This window comes from Lynx canadensis, chromosome B3 (genome assembly GCF_007474595.2).
Source record: "Lynx canadensis isolate LIC74 chromosome B3, mLynCan4.pri.v2, whole genome shotgun sequence".
Classification (NCBI taxonomy): Eukaryota; Metazoa; Chordata; class Mammalia; order Carnivora; family Felidae; genus Lynx; species Lynx canadensis.
The window spans coordinates 72,269,844-72,287,492 of NC_044308.2; the positions used below are offsets into that span (position 1 = coordinate 72,269,844).

Consider the following 17,649-nt stretch of genomic DNA (forward strand, 5'->3'; position numbering starts at 1 on the left):
CCACATTTTCCCGAAGTGGTGCTAACCGTCCCCATATTACTACTGCTACCGTGGCTGCTGCTACGACTACGATCACTACCGTTGCCGCTTCGCTGTCACTTGTGTCTGTCTGAGGATCTCCTCCAGCGGTGGCAGTGTTCTCCTTTTAAATAACGCTGTGGCTCCCAGGAGCGCTGCCCTGCCAAGGACCCGCGTGTTCTCACAGGCGCTGCGGGACAAGGCGTTCAGCAGCCCACGGAGGGGACGGCTCTGGAAGGAGCCTCTGTGCGGGCCAAGCGCACGAACCGGACGTCTGGCTTGGGCGGGCCGGATTGGTACCAGCAACGTGGCAGCGGAGCCCCCACACGTGTGTCTGAAGTGCTCTGGATGGTTGGGAGAGGAGAGGTGGTTTTCCTTCGTTCCTTGGTCGCTCTGATGCATCCAGTTACCTCCTCCTGGCCGAGCTGCAGAGGACAGACTCTGCCTCTGCCCTCTGTGCCCGTGAGACACGCGGTGGCTACGAGGCCTCTTCAGCTGCACCCAACTTCACAGGTGACCGTGGCAGTGAGAAACTGTATTTCCTGAGTGGATGCCTGCTGTGAGTTACGACTGGGGACTTTGGGAGTAGACTGCCTAGATTTGAATTTGCTTTTTTCTAGCTGGGTGGTCTTGAGTAAGTCACTTTCTCTTTGATTTAGTTTCCTCACTTATACAATGAGAATAGTAATAGTAATAGTCCCTGGCTCATGGTTGTTGTGAGTTATAACTACGTATGTTTATCTCTATTTCTACCTACCTACCTAGGTAACATGTAACTTACATACTCAGCGGTATATAAGTGTTAGCTATTTCACTTCTTTTTGTTTTTGGTTTGAGAGAGAGAGAGCACGAAAGAGGGCCAGAGGGGAGAGAGAGAGAGAAGGAATAGAGAGAGAATCTTAAGCAGGCCCCACCCCCAGCACTGAGCCTGATGCGGCACTCGATCCCATCACTGTGAGAGCATGACCTGAGCCAAAATCAAGAGTCAGATGCTTAACCGACTGAGCCACCCAGGCCTCCCTAGGTATTTCACTTCTAATCCTGAACTTTCACTAAATGTTATGTGCCAGGGGTTCAGGGACTGGATCTCAGTATTTCTCTCTTCTCTGTTTTGTGGAAGGTGAAATCCTGACAACTCTTGGTTGTGGATTAAAGGCTGCAAGATGGAGTTTGTATATGGGGTAGATTATTTGCTCAGGAGAGACCACTGTGGTGATACTCAATCTTTTTGGGGAGACCCTGAACTTTGGAAATCCAGATCCAAATGCTTCAAAATGAGATGTTAAATATTCTGATTGATTTTGCAAGGATATTACATGCTTTCCTGAGAAATTGATACAATCTTAATATACTTAAGGAGTTTATCAGGCAGGGTAGAAATGAGGTGTAGGGCTTTGCACTTGAATGCAGGGATATAATCACCCATAGAAGATGGGGGGAAAAATAAGCATAGGCAATATGCTGCAATTCAAGGAGAGGAAAGAGAGCCAGTAGGGGATTCCTATGGCAAGGCATGGTCATTGGACATTAAGAATAATAAAAATCTTTAGTTAGTTTTAAGATTTTCCTTTCCTGCTTTGTAATTCCCTTATATTGTCTTCAAATTTTCAATGAAGTTTGTTAAACATTATAGCCTACTGTTAGCTAGATTAGAAAATAAATGATTATTGATGTAGCTTTGTCCCCACACACGATGAGGCTGACCAGAGCTCTGAGGTTCAGATTGTAGGTTATTTGGAAATCAAAAGTGAGGGCTGCTCCAAGTTAATATAAGATATAGTTAGCCATGTATTATACAATTTGTTTGGAATCAAAGATTAAACAGAATTGTCTTTGGGTGAGGTAGAAGTGAGTTTTCATTGTGATTTTTAAAATTAACTTTTGAGGGGAACCTGGGTGACTCAGTCATTTAAGCATCTGACGCTTGATTTTGGCTCAGGTCGTGATTCATGGTCATGAGATCAAGCCCCACGTGGGGCTCTGTGCTGGGCATGGAATCTGCTTGAGATTCTCTCTCTCCCTCTCCTTCTGCTCCTCCCCTACTTGAATGCATGCACTCTCTACCCCACCCCCAATAAATATAATAAATAAATAAAATGAACTTTTTTCTTTGCTTTCAATTACCTTTTTAATGTTTACTTATTTTTGAGAAAGAGGGGGAGACAGAGCATGAGTGGGAGAGGGGCAGAGAGTGGGAGAACAGAATCAGAAGCAGGCTCCAGGCTCTGAGCTGTCAGCACAAAGCCTGATGCAGGGCTGGAACTCATGAGCTGTAAGATCATGACCTGAGCCAAAGTCACACACTTACCCAACTGAGCCACCCAGGTGCCCCTAAAATGAACTTTATAAAAAAATGCTTTTATTTTTGAGAGAAAGCATGAGTGGGGGAGGGCCAGAGAGAAAGAGGGGGACAGAGGATGTGAAGTGGGCTCCCTGATGATGTGGGGCTTGAACTCATGAACCATGAGATCATGATCTGAATCGAAGTCAGACACTCAACTGAGTCACCCAGGTGCCTAAAATGAACTTTTGTGAGATGGAATTTGGATGGACATAATCCTGTTGGAAAATAATCTGACATTACAAATCAAGGCCATTAATATGTTCATATTTCTTTTACCTGATAATTCCATTTGTGAGCTCTCATTTAAAAAAAAGGCAAGCTTGAGGGGTGACTGAGTGGCTCAGTTGGGTAAATGTCTGACTTTGGGTCAGGTCATGATCTCATGGTTTACGAGTTCAAGCCCCGTGTTAGGCTCTGTGCGACAGCTCAGAGCCTGGAGCCTGCTTTGGATTCTGTGTCTCCCTCTCTCTCTGTCCCTTCCCTGCTCCTGCTCCTCCAGCCCCTCTCCACTCCCCAGGGGTCAGGGAGTGGTACTGAAAGTTCCAAATCTTTAATTACAAAGTCGGTTTTCCTGGGGCGCCTGGGTGGCTCAGTCAGTTAAGTGCCAGACTGGTTTTGGCTCAGGGCCTGATCTTAGGGGATTGAGCCCAGAGTCAGGCTCTGCACTGACAGTATGGAGTCTGCTTGGGATTCTTTCTCTCCTTCTCTCTCTGTCCCTCTCCAGCTCATTCTCTCTCTCTCTCTCTCTCAAAAATAAATAAATAAACTTTAAGAAACAAACAAACAAAAAAACCAAGGTTGGTTCTCCTGGCAACCAGCTCCCTTCTCCTTCGGTGCTTTCAAAGTTACCTTAGTAACATAAAAAAGACACCTTTATCGTTCTCATCACTTAGGAAATTCCTAGGGTTTTTGGAACTCTGTGCTTGGAAAGGGGATGAAGACCAAATATGTATTTCTTAATATAAATCACAATATTACAATTAACTTAAAAAATCAAGTTATAAACTTTTGTTACAGAGTCAAAGTGAGATTCCTAGTCATTTCAACTTGGCCAGATAAGAAACAATTTAAAAATCTTTAAATTTTTTTTTAACGTTTATTTATTTTTTTTTTAATTTTTTTTTTCAACGTTTATTTATTTTTGGGACAGAGAGAGACAGAGCATGAACGGGGGAGGGGCAGAGAGAGAGGGAGACACAGAATCGGAAACAGGCTCCAGGCTCTGAGCCATCAGCCCAGAGCCCGACGCGGGGCTCGAACTCCCGGACCGCGAGATCGTGACCTGGCTGAAGTCGGACGCTTAACCGACTGCGCCACCCAGGCGCCCCAACGTTTATTTATTTTTTGAGAGAGAGAGAGACAGACAGAGTGCGAGCAGGGGAGGGGAAGAGAGAGAGAGAGGGAGACACAGAATCCGAAGCAGGTTCCAGGCTCTGAGCTGTCAGCACAGAGCCTAACACGGGGCTCGAACCCACAAGCGGTGAGATCATGACCCAAGTCGAAATCAGACGCTTAACTGACTGAGCCACCCAGGCACCCCACAATTTAAAAACCTTTAAAGATGTATTGAGAAAAACCAGGCATTAAAAAAAAAAAAAAAAAACAAATACAAAAAAACTTGTTTGTCATTACCCAAAAAATAGGGTAAAGGGCTTTAGGTAAAAATATTAAAAACCGCAAGCTGCACAGATAATGCAGATAGTTCTAGTTATCTGGTCCATGGACAAAAAAGCAAGCACTTACAGCATCAGCTCCAATATTTTATAAATTTCTTCTTACTGGAATTTTATATTCATTTCTTTTGGTTGGATGAATAAACTAGATTTTGTCAGAGGTCCTAAGCTGGCTTTTACTCAGTGCTACCTTGCTCAGCCTCAGGAACAGATGAATTTCCAGCTGGTGGATCAACTGCTTTTGTCTCTTTGCCATGTTGTGGTTTAGGGTTTTCTGGGCATCTGAGGAGGTAACTGAAGTTGTGGTACTGACCCCGATATGGCTGCTGACCTTGGCTCTCATCTCCCTTTCGTTGCTGTCCTCACTAGGCTGTGTTTGGTGAAGAGGGGCCCTGAAGAATTACGGTCTATAGGTCTGATTCACATTATGTCTTACTGGTCCACGTTGCTGTCCTGCACCCTGGTTGTCAGTATCCTCCATCACTTCCTGCACCAGAGCATTGGAATCGTCCGGTCAAGGCCCATGGAATCTACACATATAGTAAGGTGACACCCATGGCCTGAGGTAGGGGTGGTGCTTCTGGGCCTGGACTTCGGGAGCACTCACCCATCCCTTGTTCTTTTTCCTACTCTCACTGTTCTGGTGATTCTGGTAATGGTGAAGCATCTGTAAATGGTTAGAGCCTGCTGTGTGTTTACTGACTTTGCGATGATGGAAGTCTGCCAGGGCCCATGACATTTGTTGCCTCGGTATTCTTTTCTCCTCAACGTCATCAAACTTCATAGTCTCTTCATCTCCTACACTGCAAAAGGTGGATACATGTTCTATCACCAACAGTACCTCATTCCTTTCTTATTACTGAATAATATTCCATTTTATGAACATACTGCATTTTGTTTAACCTTCTGTCAATTGATAGACATTTTAGTTGTTTCCACTTTTTGGATAGCATGAATGATGCTGCAATGAATATGTACAAATTTTTGTGTGGACATATGTTTTCAGTTCTCTTGGGTGTAGGAGTGGATCTGCTGGGTTATGATAGGTCTGTCTTTAACATTTTGAAGAGCTGCCGAATTATTTTCCAAAATGCCTGCATCATTTTATAGTCCTACCAATTATTACTGGGGGTTCTAATTTCTCCACATCCTTTGTGACACTTGTCATTTTCTGTCTCTTGACTATAGTCATCCTAGTGCATGTGAAGTGGTATCTTGTTGTGGCTTTGATTTGCATTTCCCCGAAGGATAATAATGTTGAAAAATTTTTCATGGGCTTATTGGCCATTTGTGTATCTTCTTTGGGAAAATGTCAATTTAAATCCTTTGCCCATTCTCAGGTTGGTTATTTGTCTTTTTATTGTTGAGTTGTAAGAGTTGTTTACATATTCTAGATATAAGGTAGACTGTTTACATTTAATGTGATTATTGATGGGGTTTGGTTTAAATCTACCGTTTTGCTATTTGTTTTCCAACCTAATTTTTCTTATGTTCTTTTTCTTTTTATCATTTAGATTAAGTGAGATTTTTTTTAATGGTTATTCATTTTTGAAAGACAGAGACAGAGAACAAGCAGGAGTGGGGTGGAGACAGAGGGGGACACAGAATCTGAAGCAGGCTCCAGGCTCTGAGTCGTCAGCACAGAGCCCAACACGGGGCTCAAACTCATGAACAGCGAGATCATGCCCTGAGCCAAAGTCGGATGCTTAACTGACTGAGCCACCCGGGTGCCCTGGATTAACTCAGTTTTTAAAAATATTTTATTTCATCTCTACTATTACATTATTAACTATACCACTTTATTTTACTGTTTCTCTAGCATTTAGAGAATACTCTTTAAAGCAGTATATTATAAAATAATATTATACCACTGCCTGTATAATATAAGAATCTTCCAAGCTTCCATTTTCCTCCTCCCAGCCTTTTTTGTTATTATTTTTGTATATTTTATTTCTGTGTATTATAAATTCCACCATGCATTATTGTTTTTCCTTTAGGTAGTCAAAAATCTTTTAAGGAGATTTAAAAACTAGCTGGTTCCAAACATCTTGATATTTTTGCCTTACATAAAGAGGTTATCTTATGTGGATAATCTGTACAGAGCAGATTGTATTTTTTTTGCTTTGACTTTTTTACTCAAGCAATAGAAAAGACAAATGAGGAGGTGTTGAGTCAGTTATTTCTGGAAACTAAGTGAGTTCCAGGCTGCATATTGGGTATATTGGGAGCCCATGGATTGATACTAATTTATTTAGTATTCATGGGTGAGGTTCATTTGTCAGTGGACTTTGAATCTCTGATGTGTATTGCAATCATTAGTACGGTGGCTAAACAAACTGATGTCATACTAATTGCCAAAAGTTTGGCACTCTTCAACATTTGGAGGCTGCTGGTTTTATTGTCCACTTATTAAACTGCTAAATGAATGAGACTAATAACAAGAAATTCATTGAAATGGAAAACTTATAATAGTTCCCCTGAGTATTCATTGATGGCAAGTTCAATTATAGTCATCCAATGAGCACCTCAAAATCCTATGTCTGACAGATAAAAATCCCAAAGCTTTCAAGCCTGAAATCCACCCTGTGTAAAATTTTGTGCTCTAGGATTTTCCATCCTGGGCTTCTGTAACAGGGTATAAGAGGACAACTGAATAATGAGGAGGTTTTGGAGTAGGTGGTAAGTGTTTAATGTCAGTGGAAAATCTATTTCAAACAAGCAAGATAAGACTATGAATGAATGTTACTGATTATACGTTGAGGAATATTGCTTTGGTCTTTTAAAGAGAGTCAGAGTTTCATAAAGTAAATGGGTTGATTGATTTGGTTTGATGACCCTGAGTTTTCCTACCCTCTATCTGTCTCATCTTTGTAAAGTAATAATGACTATTGTTGTTTAGGTAAGATAGATGTTGAGGGAGGGAGAGAGAATATATTAAGATCTTCAGGAGAAGTTTATCTCCTGGGAGTGATAAAGGTATAATGGTCTTCCTATATATGTAACCTTTCCTAAACCTAAACCACATTCTCATCTTTAAGACGATTGCAAGGGAGGTCATTGTATTAGGCAGGGTTGTCCAGAAAAACATAACAAATAGGATATCTATCTATCTAACTACCTACCTACCTATTTATCGATCAATTGATCTATCATCTATCAAACTAAATTGTATGTATATATATATATATATATATATAGAGAGAGAGAGAGAGAGAGAGAGAGAGAGAGAATGAGAGAGAGACAGAGACAGAGATTTATTTTAAGGAATTGGCTCATGAGATTGTGGGACCTGGCAAATCTGAAGTGTGCATGGCAGATCAGCAGGCTGGAAAATGGCAGGCGTCAGTCTTGCAGTCTTGAGTCTGGAAGCAGAATTCCTTTTTCTGGGGATTTCAGTCTTTTCTTTAAAGGGTTTCCACTGATTGGATGAGGCACACCCAATTATGGAAGGTAATCTACTTAAAGTCTACTGATTTAAATGGTAACCACATTTGAAATATACCGTCTCAATAACATCTAGACCTGTATTTGATCATACAGTGGGTACCATGGTTTAGCCAAGTTGACATATAAAATTAACTATCGCAATAATTAAAGGGATCAAATTAGTACCTATGTTTCAGATAACGAAAATAAAGTCAAGTGACCTGTGTAAGTGTACCCAGGATTATGATAGATCAGTTTGTTAAAGGAGTGAAAAAAAAGAGCAGAATTCTAATTTTTAAAATTATTATTAGTTTTCTTTCTTTCTTTCTTTCTTTCTTTCTTTCTTTCTTTCTTTCTTTCTTTCTTTCTTTCTTTTTCTTTCCTTCCTTCCTTCCTTCCTTCCTTCCTTCCTTCCTTCCTTCCTTTCTTTTTCTTAGGCTTCATGAGGAACACGGGGCTTGAATTCATGATCGTGACATCAAGAGTCACATACTCTACTGACTGAGCCAGCCAGGCACCCCAGAATTCAAATTTTTAGATATATTATTTCACAAAATAGGTCTTTACTCAATAATGCTTGTTAGTTCAGCAGGACAACAATAGAACCTAAGACTAACTGGTTTTGACTTGACACAACTCCACAGAAACTTTTCTATTTTCTTTCCCCTGCCCCCCAGGTTTATTGAGGTGTAATTGATAGACAAGTAAAGATTACATACACTTGAAGTGACAATGTGATGATTTGATATATGTGTACATTGTGACATGAGTACCATGATCAAAACACTTATATTTTCTTGATAAAAAATTTTAAGCTTTAAATTCATATTAGCTTATATCTCATAAAGTATACAATTTATTTATATTAACAAAAAATAAGTACTTTCCTTCCATAAAACTGTTTGTTGAATGAAGGAATGGTTTTGAGTGGCAGATTTTGGAACCTGTTCAAATATAGTTCTAATGGTGCCCATGGTAGTTACTGATTAAAGTGGCAAGGTCAAGTAGGCTTAGTTCTACCATACTTGGTTAGAAGAAGGAAGAAGTACTGAAAAGGACAAATGCAAAATTTACAGAGAAGGAAAGAGATTAAAAAAAATCCAGAGACCAACATTAAAAGGGTGAGACTATTTAAACAGATAACCAGCTGCTAATGACCAAATCAGTTTGTTTTCTTTCTGTTTCATTTCAGAAGGGATTATGGAAGAAATGGCAGAAAGAACATTATAAGAGCCAGCCAAATCACCCCTGTGTAATTGGAGAGAATTGGTGAGTTTTACCACCTCTTTACTTGGTGTGGTATTTATACATCTAGTAGAAGGACTCTTAATTTATGACATTTATTTTAATCTCTCTTCAGTCTCAGGACTCAGTATACTTTTTCATTGTGTTGCTTTCTACAAAGGCACCCTCAACACCACAAATACATACACCCTCCAAGGTTCTTCAAAATGTCTAGGATTATGACTTGTCACCTTTTAGATTTTGCCACAGCACCTGTTCCTTCTTTCTAGTCATCAAAAAGCCATTGGGATTGAGAGGGATTTAGACCATCACTTCCCTCTGCCTAGCACAGTGCCTGCTAGGCATTCACAAATGTTTGTGGAATGAATGTTGAATATGATACAATCTTTCAAAGAAAGAATAAGTCTCTTCTACTGGCAGATGGTCATTCAGTCTTTGCTTGTTTGTGTAAGCAACAGAGTCCTCATTACCACCAGAGAAAGCCTATCTTTCTGGTGCTCTGAAAGTCAGCATAGATATTAGATTTGGGCTGTGCTGGAGAAGAAATGGAAGAGTACAGCTGAAGCATGAGAGCTCTGCTCCCCTTTGGCTTCCCAATCCAGTGCCACTCACTGGGACGTAACTCTGTGTACAGATTGTGTAAACCTGTAACCTATGGGGGAAGCGCTGTTGAGTGCTTTCTCTGTATGCAGGGAAGAAGACACCATTTGGTTCTCCACCTTTAAAAACCTCAGAGCAACTTTTTTTCTCAGAGGTTTCTTTCCTGTTTTGGTTGGCAACCAAGTAGATAAGATCATAATATACTATGAAGAATCAAATCTTAAAAAAAATAAATACTATGATAAACTCCAAAGAACAAAATCTTTTTTTTTTTTAATTTTTTTTTCAACGTTTATTTATTTTTGGGACAGAGAGAGACAGAGCATGAACGGGGGAGGGGCAGAGAGAGAGGGAGACACAGAATCGGAAACAGGCTCCAGGCTCCAAGCCATCAGCCCAGAGCCCGACGCGGGGCTCGAACCCACGGACCGCGAGATCGTGACCTGGCTGAAGTCGGACGCTTAACCGACTGCGCCACCCAGGCGCCCCAAGAACAAAATCTTAAAAATAAAAACTAAGTACAATGTACTGAAAGAGATTTAGGAGTTAATCTACCTCAGCTCTCTAGAGGCAACTGCCGAGTGGTGGAAAAATCTAAGGGCAGGAGACTTGGGACAGAATTCCGATCTGCCATCGAAGGTAGGGTGAGCCATAAAGTATCTCTGAAACTTAACCATATTCCATTTTATTAGAGAAATAAAGCTGTCATACTTCAGTGTGTTCCAAGAGCTTCTACCTTGTCTCTTCTTTAGGGTTTAAGCCCCTGGCATTCAGTTGACACAGCCAAGGAGTTCCCTCCTACAAGATCCCTCTAAGCAAGATTTTGGCAGCTCGGGGGCACCTGGGTGGCTCAGTCAGTTAAGTGTCCAACTTCGGTTCAGGTCATGATCTCACGGTTCATGAGTTTGAGCCCTGCATTAGGCTCTGTGCTGACAGTGCAGAGCCTAGAGCCTGCTTCGGATTCTGTGTCTCCCTCTTTCTCTCTGCCCCTCCCTGCTCATGCTCTTTCTATCAAAAATAAATTAACATTAAAAAAAAAAGATTTTTGTAGCTCAAGATCAAATCCATTTGAGGCTGAAATGGTGATGGTCTAGTAAGATGAAAACTCAGGTTCCTCTCAGCGAAAGGAGCCTTCTCTAAGCGTGTCTTTGCCAAGGTCTGAGCCTGCAGTCCTGAAATAGCAGTCAGATGGAAACAGAGAGAAAAGACTTGGGATGTCTCTGAGGAAATGGCAGAGATGACGAGGCCGAAATTAAGGAGTTAGGAGGTAAAGGATTCAACTCTGCTTGGATCGTCACGTTGGATCCCCAGCAAATCACTATGCTCTTCAGAGCAGTGATTTCAAAACGGGGCAAGTTGTTACTATCTGCTTTGTGAAGCTGCTGTGGGCATTGCCCAGCCCTTGAGTGAAAGTTACGAGGAAAGAGCAAAGGGCATAAAGGCACAGATTTTCAATGTCCTTTAGTCTTTCATGAAGAATCCCAGTGTACACAATACACATTAATGTACACACTATTGATGTCCAGTGGGGATTCTGATCCTTTTAGTTCAATTGTCCCTTTGTTGATAAGGTTTCTACTGACTTCTTTAAAAACCTGGGCAATGATTTTAATGCACAGATCAACTTCCCCCTAAATTTTGAGACTTTTCATGTTTATTATGTGCAATGTTGCTTTTTAAAAGTATTTTTTTGTCAATTGATTCAACAAGCATTTAGTGAGTTCCTCTTTTGTGCTAGGTACTTTGCTATGTGGATACAAAAATGAATGAGATATTTCCCTCCCTTCAAGGGGTGCATAGTTGTAAATTCTTGTTCTTTAAAGACCCCTTGATGTTTATTGGTTCAATCTCTTCTGCGTAGCATGACACAGTGGTTGAGAGTGTAGGCCTTGAAAGGTTCAAATCCCATTTCAACCAACTCCTAACCAAGTGACCATGAGTGAATTACTTAACCCTGCAAACATTATGGAAAGCAGTTTGGCAACACTATTTTGAGTCATAATCTTTGAGCTAGCAAATTCGTTTTTTTTTTTAAAAAACGTTTTTGTTAATATTTATTTATTTTTGAAAGACAGAGTGGGGGGAGGGCCAGAATGAGGAAGATTTGGAGTAGGCTCCACACAGTGAACACAGAGCCCAACATGGGGCTTGAACTCATGAACTGTGAGATCATGACCTGAGCTAAAATCAAGAGTTGGCTGCTTAACCAACTAAGTTACCCATGTACCCCAGTAAGTTCATTTCTAATGATCAATTCCTAAAGGACTAAGTTAAAATATTGGAGAGGTTATAATCACTCAAACGTATTTATTGAACTAATACTATGTCCTATGTAATTTTCCAGATACTTTGGATACTTCATTGAACAAAACATACAAAAGTTCCTGCCCTCATGGAGTTGACATTCTAGGAGCAGGAGATGGACAATAAGAAACAATAGACTAATTAAGTAGATCATTCATATAGTATGTTAGAAGTTGATCAATGTTTTCAAAAAATAAAAAAGTAGATCAGGGTAAATGGGATCAGGCATGCTGGGGATTCTGGGTGAGTTCCAGTTTTCTGCAGGGTCAACAGCATAAGCCTTAGTGAGAAGGTGATATTTGAGGAAAGGCACTAAGGGAATGGGAGAATTGACTATGGGATCTAGGGGAAGAGGTTCCCAGCTGAGGAAGCAACCAGTGCAAAGGCTATCAGGTGGGAATGTGCTCCAAGCATTTGAGGAATAGCAAGGAGTCCACGTAATTGGAGCTGAGTGAATGAAGGGGAGGGTGGTAGTAGATAAGGTCAGAAAGGTATCATTTAGGTTTCTTTGTGGGTTTCCACACTTCTCTTTCTAATATCCCATCAAATCTCTGTAATTCTAGGAAAGACTCCATGACAAATCAGTGTTGGCGTAAGAAAGAAGTACAACCATCATAACTTCCTGGTTGTGTGGAGGTTTTGGTCCAGGGTTTGTATAGAAGGGATGCCTGAAAACAATTATTCCCACCACTGTACTTCTTGTTAAAGGTTGCATGTACCCCTAAAAGGACCTGTTATCATGTCAGAGGAAGTAGACATTCTTCTCTAATTTTCTTTGGGGTTCACAGAATGTGGGCACTTTACTCCCACCTTATCTCTGTGATTAATTTCTCAACACTCCATTTATTAAGAAACTAGTCTTTTGATCTATTAGTAGACTAAATGATGAAAGCCCTGGGGACACCTGGATGGGTCAGTTGGTGGAGCATGTGGCTCTTGATGTCAGGGTCATGAGTTCAAGCCCCACATTGGGCATGGAGCCCGCTTAAAAAAAAAAGTAAATGATGAAAGCTTTGAATTAGAAATAAAAGTTTACCTCAAGCCTTAAATCTTGATACATTCGACAGATAAAAAAAGCTCTTTTTTTTTCAAGAAATTTTCTTTTTAAAAAAGCCCACTACTAAGTCGATAAAAGACGCATTTAAAAACTAATTTTCATTTGACCTCAGTAATTTGAATTCAGTATTTTCTACTTGACATCTTTAGTTTGCAAGCCATGAGTCCTTTTTTCTGCACTTGAAAGTCCCCATCTGCCAAATTATTCATGGATCAGTCCATCTGTGAGTTTACTGGATTATTCAGGGAATGAGTGAAATTTGGTGGGCTTATAGCAAATGAGCACTGCACAGGTATCACTCATAACATCTCTGTGTATACATTTCTTTCCTTCAGGTTTATTGGGCCATTACAATGTGCCTCACTTGTCCACATTGTTTCTTATGCTTCCTAAGCCCTCCAGACCTTTTCCCTCTTCCTTTTGGGAATGGGAAAAAGAGAAGAAAAGAGATATGACACAATAGACCAGCATGATGGTGGGCAAGGAGTGGGAAAGGCTTGAGAGGAGTAGAGAAAGACATATTGAGAAGGTTGAAGGAGGTCCTCTGCTTCTTTTCAGAAGGAGAAAAGAATGGAATCTTTAAAAATCAGGAGAGTGCTAAATCTCTTACTTCCAGTAGGCACTGTATACTTTTTCTTTTCAAAGTTAATTATTATTACTTATGACTATTATTTTTAATATACTTATTAGTTTTAATCACATATGTTTTTGTTTTTATGGACCCTTTAGGTCAGAAACTGCCTAGCATTTCTTGAGGGGCTCTGTCGTTTTGGAGCGTGGAAGTCTTAGTCTCATGGCTCAACATAGTGTGGGTTGGGTTTTGGGATCTCATTCATTGTTGAGCACAAGTTTTGGGTATGTAGCAGTAAACAAGGCAGATCTAGTCCTTGCCCTCAAGGGGTTTATATTTGGAAAGGCAGACGATAAACAGAGATGTAAATAATTCAGGTGAGTTCAGGTATTTATAAGTGCTACAAAGGAGATGCACTAGGAGACTGTGTAATTAGAGAGTCTTCTTTTAGGTATAAGCATCAGGAGAGCCTCCACATGGGAGTGATATTTGAGATAAGACCTTATTAATGAATAATAAGGGTGCCTGGCTGGCTCAGTCAGTGGAACATGTCACTCTTGATCTGGAGGTGGTGAGTTCAAGCCCCACATTGGATGTAAAGATTACTAAAAAATAAATAGACAAACAAACAAACTTAAAATGAGACAGCAAAAGCCATGACAAGGTCTGAGGGAAGAATGTTCCTTGGGTACAGATCCTGCTGGGGCATTCACTAAATAGTGTTTGATTGATCAGTGACTCCTCACTTTCTTTCATCAACTTTTTTGTGGTCTTTGTTTTAGGTTGTGTAAACACATGACCTACACTTTTTCTGGTCTTTTTGGGATATTTTCTCACAGAGATTGGTAGGTATCAGTGAAAAGAATGGACTTTTTATATATACATTTTAAGTGCCAGGCAATATGTAGTAACACTTTTGTAACAGTTCTGTGAAATAGGTTCATAATTTGAGTTTGCACAAATGAGAAAATTGAAGCTCAGGGAGGCTAAGTAATTTTTCTAAAGAGACTTAATCCCAGAGTTAAAACCTCAACCCACCTCTTTTTATTTACTTAATTTTTAAAAAAGATTTTATTTTATTTATTTAAAAATTTTTTTTTACGTTTTATTTATTTTTGAGACAGAAAGAGACAGAGCATGAACGGGGGAGGGTCAGAGAGAGAGGAAGACACAGAATCTGAAACAGGCTCCAGGCTCTAAGCTGTCAGCACAGAGCCTGATGTGGGACTTGAACCCACAGGCTGTGAGATCATGACTCAAGCCGAAGTCAGACGCTCAACTGACTGAGCCACCTAGGCGCCCCAGATTTTATTTTTAAGTAATCTCCACACCTAACATGGGGCTTGAATTCACAACCCTGAGATCAGGAGTCATAAGCTCTACCAACTGAGCCATCCAGGGACCCCATTATCCCACCTTTAAAAAAAAAAAAAACAGAGCAAAAACTCTTTTTCCCAGCACAGTGTAGATTCCTCTGGTCTGAAAATGTAGCAGCTACCATCTGTTGCCCCTGGAAACAGACTAAGGCCATCAAGGGAATTATCCTGGCTTTGCGAATTTCAGCCAATCCCAAGATTCAGTGCCTCTCATTAGATTCTTCTAAAGTAAAATGTACCTATGAGCTTCAATTTTTAACGACCATTTTCTGTGCTACAGAGCCCCTAATGAAGCTAGAGATTCTTCCCATCTCCTTGCTTCTCTTTTAGTCTTTTCAACAGGAGACCTGTATATTTGCTACATCTAATCATGTATAAGAGATGCACCTAGTTCCTATTTTATAGCTCAGAAAACTGAGGTTTAGGGAGGTGAAGGCCAAAGGTCACAGTTATTTGAATTCGTTGAATGTGCTGTTGTGACAAGCCTCTTTCCTCTTTTTCCTAGCGGAAAGCAGAACAGCTCTTGGTTCTCTGCTGCTAGGGCATTGCTGACCAGGAGTTTATGGGAAAGATCCTCCCCATTTTAAGAATACTGCCTTAGAAGACACATAACCAGATTATAAACTCTTAGACGTGGAGAAGGAAAAATGTGCTCATGATCCCATGAAGTGAGCATTTTCATTTCCTTTCCTTTTTTCCCAGACACATGCTTTTACCACTTTGCTTTTTCAACAAAGTAATCCGTGCTTATTACACAAACCTAAAGAGTTATAGAGTATAATATAAAAATTAATAAAATCTTACTATTCCTTTCAATTTGATACTTCCACAAGTAACTAATGTTAAAATAACTGTGTATTCTTCCACACCTATTTTCTATTCTTTTAAGAATAAATACACACACACATAATTCATGAATATGTAAGTGTATGTGTGTGTGTGTATATACACGTTTGAGCCTATGCGCACACACACACATCCCTTGATTCCCTCCTTCCTCTGTTCCTTTGTTTGCTCCTTCTTTCCTTTTTCTCTCCCTTCCTCCTTCTCTCCCTCCCTCCCTCCCCTCCTGGTTCATATTATATTCATAATGCACCCATTTTACTTAAAAATATATTGTTGACATACCTTGAAGTTAATAGTTTGTGATCTTGGTTATATGTTGGAAATGCCAAAGAGCTTTAAGAGTACTGACAGGCCCAACCCTTAAAAAGCCTGGGTTAATTGTCTCAGGTGAGGCCTGTGCAGCAAAATTCAAGCTCCACCCCCCTCCTCGCCCACTGCTCCACCCGCCTCAGGTGGTTCTAACGTATGGCCATATCGACAACTACCGCTTTAAGTCAGTGTGCTCAATGCAAGTCATTCTTTCTTTTTAATGGCTAGATAATATTCCAAATTGTGGCTGTACTAAAATTTATTTACTTATATCTCTGTTAATAAATATTCAATTTGTTTCCAGTTCCTTGTTTTGCTAAAAATGCTTCAATTAACATTTATCCTTAATTACTTATTCCTTTATTTCTATGAAATACAATCCTAGCAGTGGGCTTCTTGGTTAGAGGTATGGGCATTTAGAATTTTGATAGGTACTGGCAGGTCATTTTCCAAAAAGGTCTTGATAATATCTACTTCTAATAGCAGTCTATAGCATACTCAGCTTCTTATTCCTTTGCCAATCTGAAGAGAGACAGAAAACATTTTTTTTTATTTTTTTAAAAAAAAATTTTTTTTTCAACGTTTATTTATTTTTGGGACAGAGAGAGACAGAGCATGAACGGGGGAGGGGCAGAGAGAGAGGGAGACACAGAATCGGAAATAGGCTCCAGGCTCTGAGCCATCAGCCCAGAGCCCGACGTGGGGCTCGAACTCCCGGACCGCGAGATCGTGACCTGACTGAAGTCGGACGCTTAACCGACTGCGCCACCCAGGCGCCCCCAGAAAACATTTTTTTTAACTCACTGCTGAAGTTGAGTATTTTCTTATTCATACTTATTTGTCATTTGCATTTCTCTGTGATGTGCCCTTTCATACTTTTTGCCCATATTTAATTGTCATTTGTTCTTTCTTTTCATATTTTAAGAGCTCTTTAAATAATAGGAATATTATCCTTTTCTGGTCATATATGTTACAATATTTTCTTCTAATCTACTCTTTGAATTTTGATAATTTATATGGCACTAGTATATTTTAGCAAAAAAAATTTTTTTAAGTAGGCTTCACACCCACTGTGGAGCCCAACACAGGGGTTGAACTCATGATCCTGAGATTAAGACCTGAACTGAGATCAAGAGTTGGATGCTTAACCGACTGAGCTACCCAGGTGCCCTGTGGCCTGACACTCATATGAGAGAACACACACACACACACACACACACACTGAAGCAAGGGAGAGGAAGGGAGAGAGGGAGAGAGAATCTTAAATAGGCTCCCTGCCAGGCAGCTTGGGGTTTGATCTCATGACTGTTAGATCATGACCTGAACCAAAATCAAGAGGCGGATGCTTAACCGACTGAGCCACCCAGGCTGTATATACTTTAAACTGTTGAGAATGCATAAACAAATTTTATCTCATGTCTTATTCTTCATAATATTTCAAAATTTTTCATATTGGCAATCTGTTGTTACTACCATTCTTAATGGCTGCGTGTAATTCTATTCAACTTCCACTCTATTCATTTAAGCTTCAAAAAAAAATGCAGTGACTGTTATTTTAAATAATGCTGTAATTAATATTTTCTTGCATTTAGCTTTTTTGACAGTTTGGATGCTTAGGAGACTCCTACAAGTGAAGTAGTTGGATCAAGAATATAAATATTTTTTATGGTTGTGGTCATTATTTCCTAAACTCTGTTACAGTTTTTGGCTGGCCAATCAATATAGAAAATTAGGGGCAAAATAGCTTTAGTATTTATACAACAATATCTCCTAGAGGACAAATCATATTACAGAATTAAAAAATTAAGTTTCTTAAGTCATTTTTTAGCTTTATGGTGAAGGAAGAATTATATTTTTTTCCAGGTTATCTAAGAAGGTAG

General features: G+C 40.0%; 1 pseudogene; it reads right to left on the reverse strand.

Moving 5' to 3' along the window:
* Positions 1 to 4,211: 4,211 nt before the first annotated feature.
* On the reverse strand, positions 4,212 to 4,928 carry LOC115517043 (annotated as a pseudogene).
* Positions 4,929 to 17,649: the final 12,721 nt, after the last annotated feature.